The sequence below is a fragment of the Lissotriton helveticus genome, chromosome 8, assembly GCF_964261635.1.
Source record: "Lissotriton helveticus chromosome 8, aLisHel1.1, whole genome shotgun sequence".
NCBI classification, from domain to species: Eukaryota; Metazoa; Chordata; class Amphibia; order Caudata; family Salamandridae; genus Lissotriton; species Lissotriton helveticus.
This window is the reverse complement of record NC_136069.1, coordinates 247099191-247108538: the sequence shown is the minus strand read 5'-3', so window position 1 is coordinate 247108538 and position 9348 is coordinate 247099191.

The window sequence follows — 9348 nt, the reverse complement described above, 5'->3', positions numbered from 1 at the left end:
CTGGCTGGCATGACCATCTGCAGGATTTTTTTTTACCTTCTTTCCTCTTTTGTTGGTATTTTTGTACCTTGTTGAAAGACAAAATATATATTTATTCTTTCCTGCCCAAAATTGTAAAGCTGAATTTGAAATCAAACCCACTTCCCGGATTCGCAAAACTACTTCATATTCAATGCTCTGACTTCTTGAACTCTGAGTACTGCATAAACCTGTAGTGAGGTCATAGAATTAACTGCAGACATTGCTAAGTTAGCCTATGCTTAGCAGCCATCTTGCCGCTTTTGCTCATGTTACTACAAGGCTTTATTCTCGTGGATAGGCTGCTGGTGCATTCTCACAGAACTGTCTGCTTTTCACACATTTAGCTGTACATTGTGCTTCACGTCTGCACAGCATGTTCAAGGTCGAAAAACAATGTATGCTGTTGATTCACTTTGGTCAGTCCCACGCCCATAGACACAACATCGAACACAGCTGCACTACTGAAAGTCAAGTGCTTTTAATATGGCATTGCATGCATGAAAAGGCACTTGGAGAGATTCATTCCAATGAATAAGAGCTTTGCTTGTCCTGAGATGTAATTCCGGGCATCTAAACTTGGAGGTATGGGGTCCCCCTGAGAAAACCTAGAGGTCTGCTATACTTAAACTAGCTTATATCACGGGGAGGGTGGTAAGGCGCAGTAGTCCTGTTTCCACTGTCATTATAATATGATTTCCCCTTTTGTGCTTTATGGAATTGTAACCATGCTAATTATATTGTTCTTATGCATTTTGCTGCTTGTGTTGGCTAGTATACTGCATTGTAGAGCACGTTAGTTCAAATAAACATTTTAAACTATATTGTGTCTTTGTTTACTCATGTTGTGGAAAGTATGAGTGTTTGAACGAAAGTGTGTTCTTCTTCCCGCAATCTTTGTATGTGCAGAATCCCTGCAAAACTCTCAGATGCTCCCTTTCATCAGAGCTATTCTGGACAAGTTGCTGCTTTGGGGCTATCCTCCCGAATGGTGGATCCAGGATAATCAGGTTATGGTACCAATGTTTCAGCCTCTATCATGAGCCTCCTGGACTCCTGGCCTCCTGGCAGTGGGGCCTGAAGTTTTAGTGGGTGCAGTATCAGGGGAATCTCTATGACATGGTCTAGATCTCCAGGGAACTACACAAGATCTGTGGTGGTGCTTATGGAGCAAAATTGGGTTAGCAGCTGACCCCTCTCCCTTCCCCTACTAGATGAGACAGTAGTGACTGATGGGTTAATTCTGGGATGGGGCGGCCATCTGGGAGAGGTCTCTGCTCTCTAGACTCTACATATACCTTCTGGAGCTCCAGGCGATCCAGCTGGTAATAAAACAGTTTCTACCTTTCATCAACGGAAGGCTAGTGAAGTTATTCACAGACACAACCACCGCCATATGGTACTGCAACAAACAGGGCGGGGTGGGGTTGTGGACCCTTTGTTAAGAGGCCCTACATCTCTGGACATGGCTGGAACATCAGTGCATTTCCCTGGTGGTCCAACACCTGGTGGGCTCTCTGATCGCCAGGGCAAACAAACTCAGCCGTCGGTGCCTAGTGGATCACAAATGGTACCTCCATCCGGTGTCATGCGCTTCGTACAAATTAAAGAGCATTGTGTATCTGGACAACATAGCCATCCGAAATTGGGGACTCAGTCCACACATGTCATCAGAGTATGTTGGCCCAATTCTTAGGTAGCTTACAGTGTCCCATCTGAAACCCTAACCTCCCAGGGTATAAGATGGTATCTGCAAACTCAGAAAATGACCACTGTAATTCCTCAAGTGAATCGTAGAAACAGATCTACCCTTTCATTGTTACTCAGACATGCCCAAGGGAGACGCAAGAACACTACAAACTGGCTTTTCAAACATTTATTGAAACAATTGTATTTTTCTGTGGAAAGTGTGAGCTGCAATTATTAGTAGGATGAAACAAAGCATTGTAAGCAGCAAGGCATGTAAAAATTCACCCTTTAGAAAAATATGTCAAGTTTGAACGTGTAACTAAAATGGAGACTTGTGTGTGGACCCTACAAACCTTACAACACTGGAGGTGGTGCATGGTTTCTTTTAGCAGTGGGGAGAGCCTTGGCTAGATCTGCTCGTCACCTCTGAGAACTCGCAAGTCCGCAGACTTCGATATTTTAAAAATCAATATTACTTACCTTAAAATCGATATTCTTGAATTCTTGACATCAATATTCTTGGTGACTATATTTCCATATTACAATATTGTAGAATCGATATTTTGGTATGGGGATATTTTTTTGAATACCCAGGACAGGTGCTGGCCCGTATTCATTCATAAGCGGCTTCAATACATCAGGGAAAACAGCCAGTCAAGGGGTACCATGAGTTCTGGTATAAACGGCAACAAAGACTGTATCTCAAGTGGCACTGTCTTCCACTGGGGGAGCCATCCCCTCCGGCAAGAAATACAATTCTGTATTTGTCCTGCGGGCCCTTATAGGGAAATACTGCTTCAAGCTGGCTTGTTTTTTATGCTATCCAGAACAGAATTTTCTCCCAACTGGTGGGAATTTATCCCATAATGGCATTCAGTGTCTTTCTGCTGATACTCGTGGTAGCTAATTGAAGTTGAGCAGCCCACGCAGGGTTAACTGTGAATGTTTGCATTATGAACTGTGTGATTCCGAAATATTATCACCAAATCTATGTATAGTGTACGCATTTGTGCTGCAGTTAAATTCAGTGTTAGGATGCAGTGTGCATGCAGCTAAGACCAGCCATGTCGCTCCTTTTTTGCTGAGCAGGCCAAGTCTCACCTTTTCTTTAGGGTGTGGGAGGGTAACTTTAAACCAATTTATATGCTCTTTTTAAGAGAGAAGAATTTCTATGTCTCCATATGGAGTTTATTCTCCCGGTGTTTCATTCTCAAAGTACGTATAAAACATTTGTGTATGTATTAGCAGCTGGGAATTTAACCCAGGGATAGAATACCTCTGTTTTGAACGCTTTGTGTGCCTCAACCACAAAGGTGCTGTATCCACCAAAGCCGGGAGACCGTAATTTAATACTTTTGGAGTAACTGCATGTCTTCAGTTCTCTGCTATGGTTATTCCCCATCTACTTCCTCAACAGCCATTATTTTAAAATGTTTGGAACAAAAAAAAGGAAATTAGTAAATCAATTATGGAGATAGGGTAACACAATGTGGGAAGTTTATCCTACAAGCTTGAATAACCCACAGCCAAAACATAGGGTTTTACGTACTCAGCTGAGTCGGATTTCCATACCACCCCGAGCGTCTCTGGTTTGAAGGTGAGTAGTAGTCTCTAAGACGGCACAATGGAACTACTCAGGTTTATCAGTAAAATAAGAACCCAAACAATGCTGGCGGCGTCATGTTGTGTAGTTCCCACTAATCCATAGCACCTGCGCACTTGTGGATAACATAAACTTTGGGTGAGGTGCCTAAACTGAATCCAAGCACCCTCACAGGATATATTGGCCTAGAGACCAGCTAGCTCACAGTATCGCCACAAGCCCCCCAACCCAAACAGGGAGCAAATAGTTTCTGGCAACCCCTGACCATGAAAACCCTGAGTGCTCAAGGATCGTGGTAACAGATCAGAACCCTCCTGCTCAGCCACTCATGGTCTCTTGTTCTCATAGAAATATACAGAGAATACACAATGGGACTTTTCAAAATATTTATTGAACCAACGTTAATCTTGTATAGAATACATGTGCTGCGATAATCAGTAGACAGAAGCAGATGACAATGATTACAAGCACCAAAGGAGTAAATAGCAGATACAGTTCCACCATGGTGCTAAGACAGTGTATATATGCAGGCACGTGGTACAAAGTAGTAACCAGGCATACTCCTTCTAATCAATCCCTACACTGTGTATGTTTAAAGTGTGTCAACCCCATACTTGGCGGGAATAAATATAGGATCCCGTCCTGGTCACGTATTGGACACCCCTCACAGAGATGTCAGGCAGCTGTTCTGCGAAGACACAGCATACAAGACCTTTTGATATCAGCAGAAACATCTCCTCTCCTAACCCTCGGAAATACTTCTTTGTAATAAAAAGCATCCTTGTGTTGTACACACAGATTAGCATTGTTATGGATATGTAGATTGCCCTGCCGACCCATGGATGAATATAGAACGACATTTGTACATCGTGCATAAAAGGCCTTGTACTCAGTGTTCAAGGCATCAAGATAATATTGCACGAAGCCAGATGTATAAGCAGAGCAGTTTCAGAGAAACAAATTCAACTTTGTCACGCACACAAATTTGTGCAAAAGGTCAAAGCAATAATGTTATTGTGGAGAAAAGAGGACAATGTAAGAAAATGTGCAGCATTTCTGCATGGGCTTAACTCGGGCACATAACAACCTCAGCACCTTACATTTTTACAGAGGTGATGGTGTTGGTCGCAGCCCATATTTACAAGTTGGAGAAACATGTATTCCTGTACTTCAGTGTACTTCACTGGCTGCTGAAGGTGAGCTCACTGCATTCAGTGACAGACCTGCCGCACCTTCTCTCCTTTCTGGGGTTCTCGATCCATGGGGAGAAGGACCATCTGCAAGCTACACGGAGAGCCCTAGCAAAAGGTCCACTTTTTGTATACAGACCTGATGTTGTTGACTCATTCCTAATTTCTAGCACTGACAGCTCAAAAGCTTCTTTGTCTATTAGCCTTGAGCATCCTGCTGCTCCCATATACTTGTTGGCACATGAACGTCTTGCAGTGGAACCTGCGTCTGTAATGGGCACAGCATCAGGCCTGCCTTTTGGACGGCATCTTTGTCTCAAAGGAAGCAGCTCAGAACTTTCTGTGGTGGATTCTAGAAGCAACCCAGATTTGTGCATAACCTAGTCCTCTGGCCTAGATCTACATGGTTTGGCTTTCCCACTGAAGTGTGCCTGGACTGAGTTCACCACACCATTAATTAAGCAGGGAAGTCCTGGTTTTTGTAGCCCCACACAATCCTAGTGAGCATACCTGCTGATGTGGTGTCCATGCTTTCTGTGTTACTAAAAGTCCTGTTAAGGGTCCAGGACGTATTGGTAATTAAAACCCATTTTTGTTCTTTAATATAGCACTCTACTAAGAAAATACATTATATACATTTAAAAGTGTAAATATTTCAACAGTCTCATCCTGTTGCTTAGTATTTGAGTAAGACCCATAAAGAATATGTTTAAAACAGCACTAAAGCATATTGGTAGCAGCAAGACTAATATGAGAACACTAACATAATTACGATTTTCCGTGCAGCCTAACACCTAAAGATTACTTCTGTGTGTTGTACTATGAAAACATAGAGTAGCTAACTTGCCGTCAGGGAGTGTTCCCTTGGAAGGAAAGCACAAATCAGCTGGGCTCAGCCCCTCTCCTCTCCAATCATTATTGGGTCTCAGAATAAGAATTTATACTGCGGCAGGCTGCAGGGCCTCTCATGATGGTGCGAACTCCTCTCAAATTTAGTGTTCAATTCATGGGGTTTATGTAGGGGTCACCACTGACTTTTACTCTACACTGGTGTGCTTTCCCTTAATCCGAGACATAACTGATATGAACAAGTATGATGAAAATATGTCAACTCAGTCTACATGTTTACTTTACTCATCCACTTTCAGACCTTAAAATGTAGATATTGTGTAGCTTATAGCAGACTTGTGTTGGCAAAGTCATTGTTTAGATCAACTTACACTTTCACAAGTTCTATGAACCTGCTGAATGTGTACCAAAGGCAGACAGGCTAACGTACCATACTCAAAATGGAGTCTGGCTTTTGGAGCTTACTACAAGACTTGTGTGGGCCTTTCTCCCTACCATTCATAGAGCTCATAGTAGTTACAAATGGATTGTCGTTGGATTGGGGCAGTCATCCAGGAGACATGGAGTTCAAAAGGATCTGGTCCCCTGTGAAGCTGGTTTATGTCTTAAATAACAACCCAACTACCTTCTGGTACTGCAGCAAATACGGCGATATGGGGTCACACATTCTATGTCAGGAGGAACAGAGGGTCCGATTCACAGAACTAATTTAAGACAAAATCTTAAACTTACAACCATTTTGGTATTCACAGAAGGCACTTACTCATTTTGGTATTCACAGAAGGCACTTACTTATTTCGGTATTCACAGAAGTTAGGAGTCCTAACTTTAGGACTTCAAAATGCCTTCTGTGATTTCTGGATTAGCTGAAAGCCAGTGCGGACAAGCTCAGCTGAGCCATCTAACAGACCAAGAATGGCTTCTCCATTTGCAGGTAGTGCCATGGGGCATGCCTTGGTTAGATCTATTCAGAAAAACTGAGAACTCACAGTGTTGACATTTCTGAGCATTAGAGATCTTCAAGATCTTACTTAGGAGATACATTGTGCATGCGGTGGTACACTTTTCTTCTGTGTGCCTACCCAACCCTGTCTATCCTTGAAGACAAGGACAGGCTGGGCATAGGTCATGATGATTGGTCCAGATTGTGCAAAGAAAGTGTTATCCTCAGCTGTTGAGTCTGGGCAATTGCCACTGCCCGCCTACCACTTTGGGAGGACTTTATGTCTCAGCAACAGGGCAGGACTCTGCACCTATGTCTCCACAACTCCAACTCCATGTGTGGCGACTGAACTGCTGCAACTGAGCTGTTTCGATTTACTTCTTGAAGTACTTAATGTTACTCTTGCGGCTAGATGCCTGTCTATCAGATCTATGTATTCCAATCATTTGGGCAATGTTTAGATCCTGGGGCAGAGACCATCATGTTGACCCTCTACAGGCCAAGTGTTCTGATGTTTGTTGTTAGTTTTCATCACTGACATAGCGGGGGCCTCATTTATGAGAAATGACGCATCGCTGCGTGAAAGCAGCGATGCGTCACTTCTCAGTGCGCACTCCTTGCGACATTCCTGATGTGTCATATTTAATGTATGACGCATCATGTCGCAAGGAGTTACAGATACGTCAGTATTTCTGACGTATCTGTAAGCGCAAAAGTGACGCATTGCTGGAGTGTGTCAAAAAAGTGACGCAACTCCAGCAATGCGCCCTTTCACATGGGGCAAGCCCCATGTGAAAGGGCCTGCGTCAGTCTTACGCCTGCTGTGAGGCAGGCGCAAGATTTTGACGCAACGGCGTCCTAAAAGTGTCGCAGTGAAATCTCATAGATTTCACTGCGTCACTTCTACGACCCTTCCTTGCGTCAATACGCTCCCCTTGCATACATTATACCTGGCGCAGGTATAATGTGGTGCCGGGGTTTACAAAGTGACGCATCTACCTAGATGCGTCACTTTGTAAATATGGCGCAACAAGGCGCATTTTTTACGCCGCTGGTGCGTCATAAAAAGTGGCGCACCGGCGGAGTAAAAGTGACGCACAGCCTCATAAATGAGGCCCCTGGACTTTATGATGTTGTTAGACCTGTCAGGCTACGGGTGGTCTTACCCCAAAAATGTTGCCTCACCTCAATTTTTTTGCTGATGTTGTTTTTGTTTTCCTCAGGAAATTGTGCGCTTTACCACTTCTAAAATTAGTGTGCTCATTCCCTAAAACATAGTAACATTGCCTTACACCCAGTTGGCACATTCCATTCACGTATAAGTCCCTAGTAAAGTAGTACTACTTGTAGTCCACATCACCCTCCTGGGCCTATAAATTAAATGCTACTCGTGGGCTTGCAGCAATAATTGTGCCACCCACCTAAATAGGCTTTTTGAACATGTCTCAGGCCTGCTACTGCAGCCTGTGTGTGCAGTTTTAAACTACCCTTTCGATGTGGCAAAGTAAACCTTTTGCCAGACCTAAACCTCCCTTTTTTATATTATATATGTTTTTGTTGTTCGTTTTCCGAGGTATCGGTTGGTTGGAGCCCACCTGCTGACTGGGAAGGAATTGCGCGATGTGGAGGAAACCTTTCCTCAGAGCGGGCCTGAGGCACTGTCATATGGGCCCTCGTGTCAAATGGTTAATGAGGTGTGGGGACTGGAGGGGGCCTTTGTTCGAACATTTATCAGGACAGTGGCAGTGTCCTTTCATCCCCGAGTGCCCTCCAGCTACATCGTGTTGTCACCCTATCCAGCTTCGCCCGGACCAGAAAAGATGCTTTCTGGGACTTGTGGTCTACTGCTACCCGGTGGACCAGCTTCACAAGGGCGCACCTATCCACTTGGAGCTAAGGTGTAGGGGTGTAACCAATCAGCTGAGAGTTGGACTATTTTAAACAGGGATGGGACACGCCTCCTGAAACACTCACCTAGTTTTTCGTTGCTTGTGCTCGGTAAATATTGGACATAAGTGTCAAACAAGCATTTGCAATGCAATCGGTCTTGCTTTTGGGACCTTATATGTATTTAGCTATGCAGCACATTAGCCTGGGTGCTGAAACATCTACTGTTCTTTAACATGGAGGTAAAGTAAGCACCAAAATGCATGACACGCCAGTTATGGGAACACATGGAGAGAAATATTGTCATTCAGCGGGAAATGATATAGTACAAAGCTCTGTTTTAAATATTTATTTATTTAATCTTTGTTTCGGCACATTGTAGCCATAAAAGATACATACAAACAAAAAGGAACACATATTACAATGGTGAAAAACAGATTATATACAAGGTAGCCAATGGGGTTTACAGGAGATGCAATAAAATTCATTAATTATTTAAAAAGGCACATAAAAATATAGTATACTAATCCAGAAGATAATAATCTACTGAGGCAATTTATCAATGTACAATCAACTCATCAATGTATAATCAATAGCGGTCAGAACAATCCTAGCAAATACATAATAAATACACAAGGCCAAGTTATTTATAAGTCCAGACCCAATCTCTTACGTGAAAAACTGACTGACAATAAGAACCTACTGACACAGAACACAACAGGTTGTCTAGTATCTGTTTTGATAATCCTATGTGCATCAACATATGATCGTATACCCAAAGCATTGCACAAAGGCTTTAGCCATCGTTTCCTTGCCAACTCATACGCAGTACAAAAAAACAGGATGTGGTTAACATCCTCCGTAGAGTTGGATTGGCAGCACACACATTTTGGGCTTTTCAGTGTCCCCGTTGACATTGCCCATCTAGCTAGCAATACATTTGATTTAAGTATTCCATACCTGAATTTCAGGTATAGACTTTTTGCCAGCGGCGGTTGGACCTTGTCTAAAAAGTCTTCAAATTGTGGGCAGTCATTAAATGCGAGAAAACTACTTGTAATGGATCCACATGTCAAATCATTTGGGAAATTGCATGTTATATAGACCCAAAATTTTGCCTTTACAATTTGTTTGCAGCTTCGTGTCAAGCACGATGGCTCTACCCAAAA